The following is a 13907-nucleotide window of genomic DNA, read 5'->3' on the forward strand; positions in this document are numbered from 1 at the left end:
TTGTCATAGATTGTTCTGGAAACTCAGATAGGTGAAGTGCTAATTATTTCTGGGATTTAAAAAAAGTGCCTTGTGTGAGGCAGTGGATTTCATGTCCCTTATGAATTATTCCCACACCTCAGACTAGACTAGGTTCACAGAGAAGAAATTCAGAGCAAAATCTGCTATCAGGCACCAGCTCCAAGTAACCCCCAGGTCCTCAGCAAAGCACTGCTTCAGTAGCTCATGATTGAGCACATAGAGCCACACATACCATGCCGTGCAGGCATCTGCAAGGTACCTCACAGGCTTGACCTACCTATTTTAAGCCAACTTGCAGGATGAATGTTCAATTGTCCATCTCACTGCCTTGAGCAAATCCTGACCACTGCTCCCTTCAATCCCAATGTTAGCCTGAAGTCTACCCTTTTCACGTGGTTGTTAGAATTGGCTTTCTAAAATGCAAGTCTGGTTCCTCATTACTACAAGATCCAGCTGTGCACATGTCTTAGGGTAGTTTATAAGTCCTTGACCACCTCTGTGGCTATCCTTTCTACTTCACCATCTCCCTGCTCCTCTCATGGCAGCCTCACTATGGGAACATCCAGGTATTTTCAAGCCTGCTGAGCTAGTACATCTCAGCCCTTGTTGCTCACTGACCTTTTAATTTCTGCTTATCCTCCTGACAGCCCTTTACACCTCCCTGTCTTGGCCTCATGTGCCTTATTTTCCTTTCTGGGCTGCCCTGGACACATTACTACTTCTGTTATAATACTTCCCACACAACGCAGCACTCAAGGTGTACTTGTCTTCTCAACAGACTTGGCAAAGACAGGAAGAAACACAACTTTATTCCCTTTGTCCTCCCACTGCCAAAAAAGGGAGCCTAGTACACAGTGTTCAACATTTATTGAACAATACAAGCAGATAAAGACTAGGGAATAGCAAAGACTCCTTAGTACTTAAGGAAAGCTTGTTGAAAAGTATCCCCAGTCAAGAGGTTTGCCACTTGCATTAAATGGTTCTATTCTCTGTAAGGGTTTTTTTCCAAAGCTTTGCTTAATAGGCACATGAGAAGTGTCATACTAAGTGCTTGCTGTGTCTGCTCATGTCTGCCCTGCTGAGCGAATGGCGTCGTTACTGATAGGACTGGACCCGAGGCAGAGCACAGATGTGACATGCTGCCCGAGAGGGGGATCAGCACCCTGTACAGATTACTGCTGGGCAGCTGAGGCTAATAAATGAAGTGTAAGGCAATAGAGAGGACAGATAAAGTGCACAAACTCCTATCAGTGACGGCTGTCTGAAGCCAGCACATGCTACTGTAAAATTTAAGTAGTTTATCAAAATATACTGATAAGCAACTTAACTTTTCACTTCTATGACAGTATTATCACTTAAGTTAATATGTTTCCATCAGCTCTGGCAGCTGCATATGGACTGTTCTGAAGTAGATGGCTGCTGCCACTCTCCACAGCACTGACTCTGGCAGAGCAATGTAAACATTCAAGAGGGATTAGGCAAGAGATAACATGCTCCCTTCCTCTTTTGCTAATAAACCTCAGTGCGCTAAAAGCCATTAGAGTAGATCAAGAAACCCTCTCAGAAGAAAAGTCCTGCACAGATTAGAGGACTCTTAGTAAACAAATTCAAGCAAGGATTACAAATACTTCTCTTCCCAAAGGAAAAAATACCGCAAATTAAATCCAGCAATTGGAAATCAGGAGGAAGAAAAGGGGGAAGTAGAGGAAAGGCTGGCCTGGAGCAGAGGAAAGCAAAGCTGAGCTTGTTTTAGAACTAGAGGATGGGGGATGGGAGTGTGGGGGAGGGCAGGCTAGTTGTACCAAGACTTTAGGACAAGCTTTGAACAAGTAGGTTCAACTGACCAACATGGCGTGGGCACAAAAGCCCAGCCTTGGCATTCTCACCTCTGAGCTGAAGGAAGGCAAGATAGCAGAGACCACAGGTCAGACCTACTCTTTATACCTGGCATCTGCCTCACCAATCCTTTTTTTTGGGGGGTGGGGGGAGGTTGCGCTAGGCAGAATCATTGGCAAGGGCATCGTTGTAGTTACCTTGGAAAACAGCTATTTCTTTCTCCCTTTAGCCTTACAGGATACAACTGTTCCCTACATGTGGTCCCCTGTGCACTGACAGATGAATATCTAGCCATGGAAGTGTTAAAGTTTTGAAACTAAACCCCAGCTGTCTTCTTCAAAGGGCCCCTACTTCCCCAGTTGGGAGGCCAGGGTTCACAGCTGAGCTGTGTCCACTGGCGTTTCCGGTCCTGCTTCATTAGTGCTGGCACCATGCCTGCAGGTGAGGACATGGAGTCCCCACTCCATTTTGTATGTGTCTGTCAGCAATGAGTAAACAATACTTCCCAGTCTAGAGACAGGAAACAAATACAAAATTACACTGCTCCTCCCTGGCCACCTACAGGGCCCAAATCTATTGGTCCTGCTTCGCTTACCACCCTCATATAATCATTTTATGTTCTGACCTCAAGGGACCATCTGCATGGCAGGCTCAGTACCAGTGCCACTGTACTTGTGGTCAGAATAACCATCCAACTAGGGCATGTATATGTATATGACTAACCTGTTAAATACCTACAGGAATTGGTTCCATTTCAGTGTCAGTGGCATTTAAATAGAAAATCCATCAAAATTTTAAAAAAGTTCTTTCATTTTTCTTCCTAGCAGTTCAGTGCAATGTCTGAACCTGAGCAAAATAGAGGCATGGGGGGGGGGGGCAGTAAGTAGGGTGGCTGAAATTGGTCAAATTGAGGAAGGGGTTGGTAGTAGAAGACAATCCTCCTCAGAGGGGCAACTTAGCCCAGGGTTAGAGTCCAAGTGGGTATGGAGGTGCCCTGCTGAGTGGTGATCTGGCACAATATTTTGGTACACCAGAAGGAGAAGGACTTCTTGGCAGAAAAAAGTCTGAAATCAATCAGGATTAAAGGGACGATGGACACAGAGGGTGACCTGGGAGTGTCAGAACTCAGGACAGTCAAGGAGAAAGTTCATGTTGGGAAAAAGCATGTATATAGAATACAGAGTTTGACCAGCAATGATATTAACACCACCAAAGGATCAAATGGAGCATCTAGAAGGCAGTTCAGTAGGGATAGCAGAGCTTACTGAGAGTGTCCATGAAAGGTGATCAGGAAGCATCTAAGCAATTGTAAAAGCTATCCATAATGAGGGTATACCTCTACCCTGAACAGAGTGAGAAAAGCAGCTATGTGGGAAGAGGACTGCAGAAGGAGACTAGTTACAAACAAGGGATGATCGAGATTGATTAAGCAAATAAATATACAGTGGGAACCAAGTATCTTAATAATCAGAGGTGCAAATTATAAATATGGAGAGAGAAAACAAGGATGAATCCAGGGACATCAACCTGGAATTGGATGTGACTATGTGAAATCATGTTGCTGAGTAAACAGACAGGTAGACAAGAATAGATAAATAAAACAAATACAAATACCAGCTGTACATATAGATTATACATATAGGTATAGTCTCTAGCTTTAGCCACTTAGAAGCTTCAGAGTAGAGATGCCCCAACTGTAATAGCACACTAAGTGTCAGATCTTGGTTTCTAAACACCATTCTCCACTAAAGTGAACCAGAGATTCTTGAAGAACTAAGCCAGACCCAGAGAAACATAGGTTGCAGGGTTTCCCTCATTTGTGGTAGCTAAAATGGGCCTGTAAATCTACAAGTAAACACACTGAGTGGTAAAACAAACAAACACTGAGACATGGTAAATTATAGAGGTCTCTAGGCATTCACAAAGGTGATACCAAAGGATACTATTCTTAGGAGAAGAACACAAAGGCACAATACCAATGTGCAACTGATCATATGAAATAACATTTATTGAAATGAACTCCAGGAAATGGCAAGAGATTTTTTTTTTCTTCATTGCTATTTTTGTTTTCTTTTCTTTCATTTGTCTGTTCTTGGGAGAGTAAGGGGGAGGGGACAGAAATGATGGCTCAAAGGGCGAACAAATGAAGCAGTAGTGCTCACTAGACACTGTTGAAAATGAACTATACAACTTGTGGGTGAAGACAGGAGGGAAAAGCTAGGAGACAGCAAGGGAAAGGGTGTCATTGTTCAAAAAGAAATGTACTGTTTATCTGACTTATGTAACTATAACCCCTCTGTACATCACCTTTATAATAATAATTTTAAAATGCATGAAGAAAAAAAAGAACTGTAATCTTCCCAGGCTGGAGTAAGGAAATAGATCTTGCTAAATAGGGAAAAAGGAAACAAGCAGTGCTCAACCAATAGTCAGGACATACCAACAGGACACAAAAGCCAGTGAGAAGGGGTTCCCACTGACAAAAATCTATGAGAATTTGAGGATCAAAGTAAATAATGACAGGAGATTACACTAACATAGGAAATCAAGAGTCCATAAGTAAATTGAACGTTTGACAAGGGATAGAGTAACTGACAGAGTCCCAAAGTATTTCTTCACTAACTATTCATTAATCACAAAGGAAAAAACAAACTAGAAGCCTCAGGATGCTACCTTAGTCAACTAAAAAGAATCTGAAATGGTGTGAGAGTGGAGTGAGAATAGAGAAGGTGCAGTGGAAGAAAACAGCATCACTTCTATCACACTTCTGTTAAAGGAGAAGCTCATCCTGAGGAAACATTGAATAAACTGAAGCTGAGAAGCATCTACAAAACAGCCAGCCCTGTTCATAGAGGAGGAAGCACTAAGGAACTGAACAAGACTGAAGGATACTAAAGAGACAAGAGATGACCAAGGATTACATAAGAATGCTGTATCAAAAAAAAAACTCGTTTTCTGCTTTTTTATGATGGTGTAATATTTATGTAAAAGAATGTTCCTCTTTTTTTCTTTGGGGTGGGCAGTACTGGGATAAACTCAAGGCCATGTGCTTGCACCAGCCATGCCTCCAGCCCTTTTTGCTCTGCTTATTTTTTGACATAGGGTCCTATTTTTATTCCAAGCCAGACTATATACTATAAGTCCCCTTATTAACATTTCTCGCCATACCTAAAATGACAGGCATGAACTACCACCAAACTTTTTTCTTATTCCTTTTTTTCCATCTCACAGGCTGGCCTGGAACTGGGATTCTTCCAATCTCAGCATTTTAAATAGCTAAGATTATGAGCATGAGTCACCATACCCATCCTAAATTTTTTTAATGTGAACTAAAATTTTTTTAATGTGAACTACTGGATATTATTTAATAAATCTCAGATAAAGAAAGAAACATGTCTTATGATGTATTTACAACTTTCTATAACTTCTTTGTTATTGCTGAAAACTGAACAGAGAGGAAAGGATAATTTTTCTACTATTTTAAATGCATTAACCAAGAATGTACAAAATAATGATATCATTTGAGAAAAATTAAAGCATGGCTATAGAGTGTAGCATATAAAATGGAGAGGGAGAGGGAGAGGGAGAGGGAGGAAGAGAGAGAGAGAGAGAGAGAAAGAGAGAGAGAGAGAGAGAGAGAGAGAGAGAGAGAGAGAGAGAGAGAAGTAGATAACTGTGCAAATCACTGTCCATCTCACAGAGAAGGGTCTAAAGAAGGTAGCCATTAGTGTGGAAAGTAGAGTGGGCATGAAGAGGATTAAGGCAGAAGACATGTCTCTAGAGCACAGTCTCTCTAGAGCTAAGACTACAGGGAAGCTAGTTCTGAACTCTGAGAGACCAAACTGATGGGCCTCCCTGTCATTCTGTAGTCAGTGGGCAACTCAAGGATAGTTATTGAAGAATGATGTCCTAAAGGATGAATATTTTAAACCTGAGAGGAAGAGATTATTCCCCCTCACTTTAGTTCTCAGTAGATATCAGTGGATGTCAGCTTTTTCAAAACCAGGGTACAATTTGGTATCCTAAAACAAAAATCTTAGATAATATAATTCAGTCATCACCACAATCTGAAGATCAATATAATACTCTGGCTCTACTCTAGAGGAGAAATAAAAAGAAAAAGAATTTGTGATGAGATTTTTTTTACCCCATAAATACTCCGGTACATTCCATGGGAAGATAAGATAAAGCAGCAGCCTAGGGCAGAACACTGGCAAGGCTGCTTCCACATATGTGGGTCAATAAATTTAAAAATAGGAAAAGCCAGACGCCGGTTGCTCATGCCTGTAATCCTAGCTACTCAGGAGGCTGAGATCTGAGGATCGCGGTTCAAAGCCAGCCCGGGCAGGAAAGTCTGTGAGACTCTTATCTCCAATAAACCACTAGAAAACCGGAAGTGGTGCTGTGGCTCAAGCAGTAGAGCACTCACCTTGAGCTGAAGAGCGCAGGGACAGCACCCAAGCCCAGAGTTCAAGCCCCATGACCGACAAAAAAAAAAAGACACAGAATCAAGTCTTCCCATTGTTTTTGGTGAATTTGTGGGGAACTCTTGAAACTATACCTTAGGATATAGTTTCACCTCTTAATTTCTGTCTGAAGTTTCTGCCAAGATTCATCGAATTTTCTGGTTAAGCTAATAGGGCATTCAATATTTAAAGTTTCAAACTCCCCAAATTTTAAAAAGCAGAGTGGCATGGCAAATGCTGAGAGGAAGATAGACTTGAGTATAATAACTCTGGGTGATGTGTGTGTGGTAGTGGTGAGGGAAGGGGGGGGAGTTCCTCAGTTCTATTACTTTTTGGCTATTAGCATCTCATTTCAAGAAAGGATCTAAGACTCAATCTTTCTATTAAAAGATGCAAACAAACAACTAATATATACAACTAAATACACATAGGAGACACCTGACCTCTTTCCCCGTTTATCACTGCTTCTATTGTGGTAGGATATTCTCTTTGGGTCCTGGTTTCTGCATCATAATTCCAGCACTCTGTAGGAATCTATACATCCTGTGTTCAAGTAAAATGGACCAGAAAGTATAGCTACAGGAAGAAGAAAATAGCAAAATGTGGCTGTTTTCAATAGTAGTCCTCATTTAGCCTTTCCAGCACGACCTGACATCTCCGCTCTCTGTCACAGTCAGTGTCTCAAACATCTACAATAAAATGAATACTGACCACAGAGTAAACTCCTGTCTGCCATACCCAGGCTGTAGAAGTTCATGAAGCCCATACTGGAGATGCTGGACACCCAAGTCACTGACAATTGAAGACCTACTAGTACTAGCCCAATTAACAAACAACGAAGGCAAATAAAAGAAAAACAAGCATGGTTACATACTGCCACACCAAAAGAAAATAATTTCAATATCAAAGGACAAGAGAAGCCTTTGGGAAAATGAAGTCCTCAAACACTTTTAGGGGGGAAAAAACTCCTTTCATGATTATGCACGAAAATCAAACATGAAGGGTTATTAAGTCAGAGAAATTGCAACTCCCTCCCCTCAAAAAAATTAACACTTTTTTTGGTTCATGAATTATTCTTCCTAAGAATCAATGAATTCTCAGAATTAAAAACTATATTTGTTGAAATAAGCTTATTTTCAGAGTTTTAGATTTACTTTTTCTAGATAAAATCCCAAAGTTTCCTCCATTTTACCATGAACTCCTGCTCCCTCCCTGTTTAAACAAACAGTTTATTTCCAGAAAATGAGGATGTTCAGGGTGTGGCCTATACAGATTCAACACAGTTGAGTTTAGTCTACATGCTTATCTGTCTTTTCCATGAACATAAAACTATACTAAATGTTCACCCTCTCATGTGTGCTAGGCACATGTCATGTTTCCAGTTGCAACATCATACATCTTAGGAAGGCCTGTGTACTTGCCTAGGCACACGAGTATCTTAGCATTTGGGGGACCACAATGTAAGCAGAACAGACGGGAAGCTGGGCTGGGTCAATGCTATGATGGAGGGTCACAGAGGGGACAGAGAGGCTCCAGAAAGTCTTCCCAGAGGAAGTAACACTTTACTAATCAACTCTGCACCAACTGCAGGAGATCCGGCTGGGACTGATATTAGCTCTTTCGCTTACTAGCTATGGCCTGAGCCATGTTCCTTCCTCCTTCCCCATCTGTGAAATGGGGAGTTAACACTTACTCTCATATGGCTATTTGGAGAGTGAAACTTATCTGAATGCACCTACCACTATGGTTGGAACAACATCAACTTTGTTCTGTCCTGATAAAAGTCACATTCATTACTATTAAGACCAAAAGACAAAGGAACAGTATCAAGAGAAACACATCTCCCCACTTTGGGAAATCAAACCACTGTTGCCTGATCTGAGCTGCTTTGCTCATGGCTGCTAATCTCAAATTGTAAACTTTTTATAGTATTCAGTTAAGCTTAGGAATCTCTGCCTTTTGTCCATAATTAATAGCTCTTTGTGAGAATTATTATATTTATGCAGGAAAATGAATATTTAAATAAGAAATGCTGATTTTCATTATGCATGTGTATCAAACAAGTGCACATGCATGCACATGCTTATATAAATCTACCTAAACATACACTTGGATTTGATTTTGGAAACAAGGCTCTTTCCTCCCTGATGGGTACACAATAATTGCTGCTTTTAGAGGGTGGATTTGTCATCATCTTTTCTGTGGCACTAAGACTGATTGAAGGAGATTGCTCAGGAGAAAAGCACAGGGACACTTTTCTGTTATCACCAGTAAAGTGTTGGTATCAGGAGATCTTCGGAGTAATAGCACCTGCACTGACAGCTCAGTGTAATTCTTGGTATTTTCCACTGATTCCAGAGTGGGTGAGCACACAGGCCTTTCATCATTCTCCCCAGAGTTCATGAAACTACTCCTGAAAGTTTTTCTCATTCAGAACATCTAACTTATGGATAAAATTACTACTATAATATAATGTAATTGGCTAGTGAGGTTCTAAACAAGGTCTACTTTACTGAAGTTTTCATAGCCCACAAGTATCTCTGCTATAAAACAACAACAAAGACACAGAAGTCCTATCCTACTTTCAGGAGCTAACAACAAAGTTAATTATCTCACTGAGGTACCATTTGACATTATTCTCATTTTCAGAGGTAAGTAGTAAAAAGCTAATGGTAAAGGTGGGGGAATTTTATAAAGTGTTAGGCCTAGGTGCTTTGAAATATTACTCTTCATAACAACTAAATGAGATAAATTACTGCCCCAATTTATAGATGAGAAAACTGAGGCTCAGAGAACTGAAGTGACTTTCCTAAGATGACACAGGTACTAAAAGCAGATATGATTTCTAAGTCTTATTTGCGCTATACAACTCAGTAATAGGTGCCACATTGTGAGCAGGTACAACAATCTTGAGATTAGGTTACAATATTCCTCCCTTCAAGTTCTCACTGTAATATTCTGATAAAAAGAAAGTTGGCTTCTAAAACCCCTCGGCTATGTGCATTCTGAGCAATCCAGCTCTGGCTGCTTCCCAATGATGCAGTGTGTTTTCTCACTCTGCCAGCTCCAGGGACACTAGTCATGTGTCTGCTTTTTATTGCTTTACGAATTAGTATACACATTTTATTTGGAAACACAGATATAAATAGCTCAATTTAAAATGTCTTAATCAAACACGGAAAAGAGAATTTTTTTGCTTCCAATGCATCATGTCAAGACTCAAAGTCTCTACTGCCCTAAATGTTTATTTTTTAAGAAGTTACCTAGAAAAACCATAGCCTGTGTCACAGATTCTTAGGCTTTTCTTTTTAATTAAAGTATAAAGCTATACATGTATGTTTATGGTGACAAGGAAATGCTAGGTTAAACAGGGCATCAGTTTCCATAAAAAGTACTCATTTAAGTTTATTTCCACCCCCCAGGTCCCTTCTTCAACGTTATATCATTCAATCTCAAATCTCTCTATAAAAGTGTCTGGCTGTCTCTTAAACCCATTTATGCTCTATATGCTTCAGTGCCTTTCCTTGACAATATTTTCCATATGCTTAACTTCTTTCAGGGAAGCAGTTTCATCTCAACAGCACACCAATCAACATAAGCAGGCAGGTAAAGAAAGGAAGGAGGAAAGACAGACATACAAAGAGAAAGTAGGATATGAACACAGCTGTTCTAATAAAAGTAATGTTTGAGAAGGCGAAGGAGTTGAGAGCAAAAGAAAATGAACCTAGCCCCAAGCAGTCAGAGAGTTCTGAACGTGGATTTATAACTCAAACACTTTACCATATGCAACTTGAGACACACGACTAGTAGCACTACTGGGGATTTATGACTTATGACTTGTTCATATTTAATTTGTAACCAAACACTTCCCCTTCCTCTTAGCTACTTTAGAACTCTTGATTAACTCTTGTTTTCACAGGTCAGAGGTTAAATAAAGGAAGGGAAGCACTCTGAAGTGAGATTGCCCAGAGCACCACATCCAAGAGTGACCCTGTGCAAGAAACATTAAAATAAGTGATAAGGCTAGAGATTGTTCCAGACAGCTGATGTTCAAAGCCTCCTTGGGTTAAGGCAGAACCTTACAACTAAAGAGTAGGCAACAAAGACAGACAGGAAATTGGTCTGCTCTCAAGTTACCTTAGTGATGGAGCAACTCTCTCATCAAGAGGGTTTTCCCTGAATGTTTTTGGAAATGAGACTGAAGATTCTATGGGAAGGTAAGGCAGGAATTTGTGCAATCCAAGTAACCCTTTTTGCCTAACAACAGGAATCTATTTCACCCACCAGATCACCAGTCTCTGAAGAGATTGCTACTTAATTTTGCAGCCATGTTGGGACAGACTAAGGGAAGAAAAATTATCTGTACAAAATTAATCAGACACAGCACAACAGCCCTGCTGAAGAGGATCTAATCTGTCCAATGACGACAAGATCCGCTTTTTTCCAGGCACTTTTTGTTTGTTTTGTTTTGCTGCTCAAGATATATCAAACAGAATAAATATTAGTGAACTTTCATTAATTTAGGAATCACCATATGAGAGGAGCCCCATAAATTTATTAACTCATAGTAATTCCAAGTAGGTGTTACTATACCTGCAGATAACAAATGGAGAAAATGGAGCACAGAAAGGCTTATAAATAACCTCAAGTTACATAGTTTCCTAGTAGATCTGGGTACAATTTAGATCCATGTAGCTAATATACTAATAGGTACCTCTATGAAAAAGTTATTTCAGGAAACAGCATCAACAGCTGTACCAGACAGCACATGTGATGCAAATTTCAATGACTTTTCTAAGTGTTGTCAAAACAGAATAATTAAACTCATTTGTTTGGTAGTATCTATTCATTCATTGCCTAAGATAAGCCAGTCACAGGACAGAGTTCAAAGTTTAGACCTGTATGAGAAATCACAATGGTGTTAGGAAATAGTCTAACAGAACAGTAAGAGCAAAACTTGGGACAGTGTGATAAGCAAAGGCGGGGCTGGCTTGAAGCGAAGAAGAGTACACATTCCCTCAGCACCATAATCACACAGCAGCTGCTTTGTGAAACTGCTTTCCTCCCTTGTGTCCTTCAAAGCACAGAGAAGCCCGAGTCCTCGCAATCCGAGGAGCTGGGAATTCAGGACACGGTGATCAGAGCTGGAACATTAAATGCTGTTAGTCTCTCTCTGTCATGACTTTGATACAAATCCTACTCCTCCGCCTGTCCTAATTTTTCTAATGATCTTTGTACTTATGGATTTTATTTTACCCAGAAAAAATAGGCTACAATGTTACAAAATATTACTACATGTTATTAAAAATATTATAAAGCCCTCTCAAAATATGGCTGTATTTATAAATTTTAAAAAAGAAACACTAAGGGCTGGGAAGGTGGTTGAGTGGTAGAGCGCTTGCCTTGCATGCCTTAGGCCCTGGGTTCGATTCCTTAGCACTACATAAGCAAAAAGAAAAAAGCTGGAAGTGGCACTGTGGCTCAAGTGGTAGAGTGCTAGCCTTGAGCTGAAGAGCTGAGGGACAGTGCCCATGCCCAGAGTTCAGGCCCCACAACCGGACCCAAAAAGAAAAAATTAAAAAAAAAAAAAAAAAGAAACACTAAACACAGCTTTAGGAAAATCAGTTTCTCAAATATAAATTCTTAACCTTACTCATGAAGGAGAACAGAAAAGTTGTTGTTTAATGAGTAACTACTAAAAGGAAAAAATTTAAATAGGCAGAAAAATATGTGAATTTCTTTTTACCTGTATTAAATCTTGTGACTTGATTTTCTGGTAATATATTGTACTTATTTCTTAATAATACACACTGTTAAATACATAATCATTTAATTAATTATATTAAAATCAGGCAATAGAAAATCATGTTTTAGCATATTTTTAACCATGTGGGAAACTTTATGAAACAATATAAAATGAAAAAAGCAACACTCCACCACTGTCACCATATGCAATCACACACATTAGAGCAAGACTAAAAGATAAAATATTAATACTGGTTCTTTTTAGGTTATGATGTTGTAGATAATCTTTTGTTTCTCGTTACAGTCTTTAGAAAAATATAGAATATTTTCTGTGATTTATGCATTGAATACACAGTGCCTTAAAATCATAGAGGTAACTTGTCTTTGAAGTATTCTGTTATTTGTAATGGTAAATGCTTAGAAGCAATCTAAATATAGCACAGTGGAAAGTTTACAATAAATTATGAACTTTCAAAATGATGGACTAGTATGTATTCACTAAAATCAGTCTATATCCAGAAAGATAGGTAACATAAATATGTATATTTAGATTTAAAGGCAGGCTTTATAAATGAGCAAATGATTTTTCATGTTAATATTCTCCAAGTTTTCTACAATAAATATGCATTACTTCTTGGCTGTCACTGTAGCTCAGCAGTAGAGGCCCTGAGTTCAATCCCCAGCACCAGTAAGTAAATATATGTTACTTTTTATTAGCTTCTATATAACTAAAAAAGTAACATTCTTTTACACAAACAAACCTACACATCTAATTCCTCTGGCTTCCTGACTCCCAGGTATCTGGTTGGTAGTGAGGAGGAGTGTTGGGCAGGAACAGAGAGGTAAGCCTATCTCCTTGCTTCTTACAGCACCTCCATAATGGTAAGGATTAGCTCCCAAGGGGCATAAAGCTGGCAGTTTGTATTCTCACATCAGAGCTCCTGTTCTTCCCCCGCATGGTGCTTTTCCTGATCTCAGTTCTGGGCAAGGTGGGTTGCTTTGGAAAGCTTTCAGTAACCTTCCTTACAGTGGCCTCAGTAAACCCTGGCAGACCTCAGGAATGAAGGCATATTAATTTTCCCAAGGCCATTTTTTGTGAGAAAGAAAAAGGGGTCAGAATCTATTTTGACTACAAAGTTGGACCATTTGTATGAGCAGTTAGTAGGCAACCAGAGCTATCAGCTCTGTATTACACAGCTTGGCTTAATACTGAACATAACATAGGGCCACTTAACTCTACATGCTCTGGGAGAAGAGAAATGGAATTGGTTAACAGCAATGCAATGTGAAGATGCTACAAACCTAGCCAGCAGCAAGAGCTATGGGGACACTAAGGAAGGGCATCACAAAAGGGGACCCAACTTCATGAGGAAAATAAGTGTATAAAAGAGAAGTCACTTTCATCAAGTATGACAGAGATACCTATTTCTTTGGGTGATATTTTTAGAATGGAAATGGATAGAAGGAGGCATCTAAGTACTGAGGAGACTAGAGAAGTCTACAGAGCCCAGCTTGTGAGGAGCTTTCTGTGCCCAACTAGAGAGGCAGCTTTTCCTGAGAGAAGTAAGAATCTGACATTTACCTTTTTTTGGGGGGCGGGGGAGGGGGTTGTCAATCCTGGGGCCTGAACTCAGGGCCTGGGCACTGTCCCTGAGCTTTTTCCTCTCAAGGCTAGCACTCTATTACTTTAAGCCATGGTTCCACTTCCGGTTTTCTGGTGGTTAAATGAAATAAAAGTCTTATGGACTTTCTTCCTCTAGCTACCTACTAACCATGATCTCCACATTTCAGCCTCCTGAGTAGCTAGGATTACAGGCCTGAGCCACAGTCACCCAGCTC

General features: G+C 40.0%; 1 protein-coding gene across 6 annotated transcripts in view; it reads right to left on the reverse strand.

Annotated features, from left to right (window-relative positions):
- The window catches only part of Dennd1a (DENN domain containing 1A), a 482983-nt gene that overhangs the window by 254477 nt on the left and 214599 nt on the right, over nucleotides 1-13907 (reverse strand). The window lies entirely within an intron of this gene.

This window comes from Dipodomys merriami, unplaced genomic scaffold (assembly GCF_024711535.1).
Source record: "Dipodomys merriami isolate MVZ:Mamm:240054 unplaced genomic scaffold, mDipMer1.0.p SCAF_11, whole genome shotgun sequence".
NCBI classification, from domain to species: Eukaryota; Metazoa; Chordata; class Mammalia; order Rodentia; family Heteromyidae; genus Dipodomys; species Dipodomys merriami.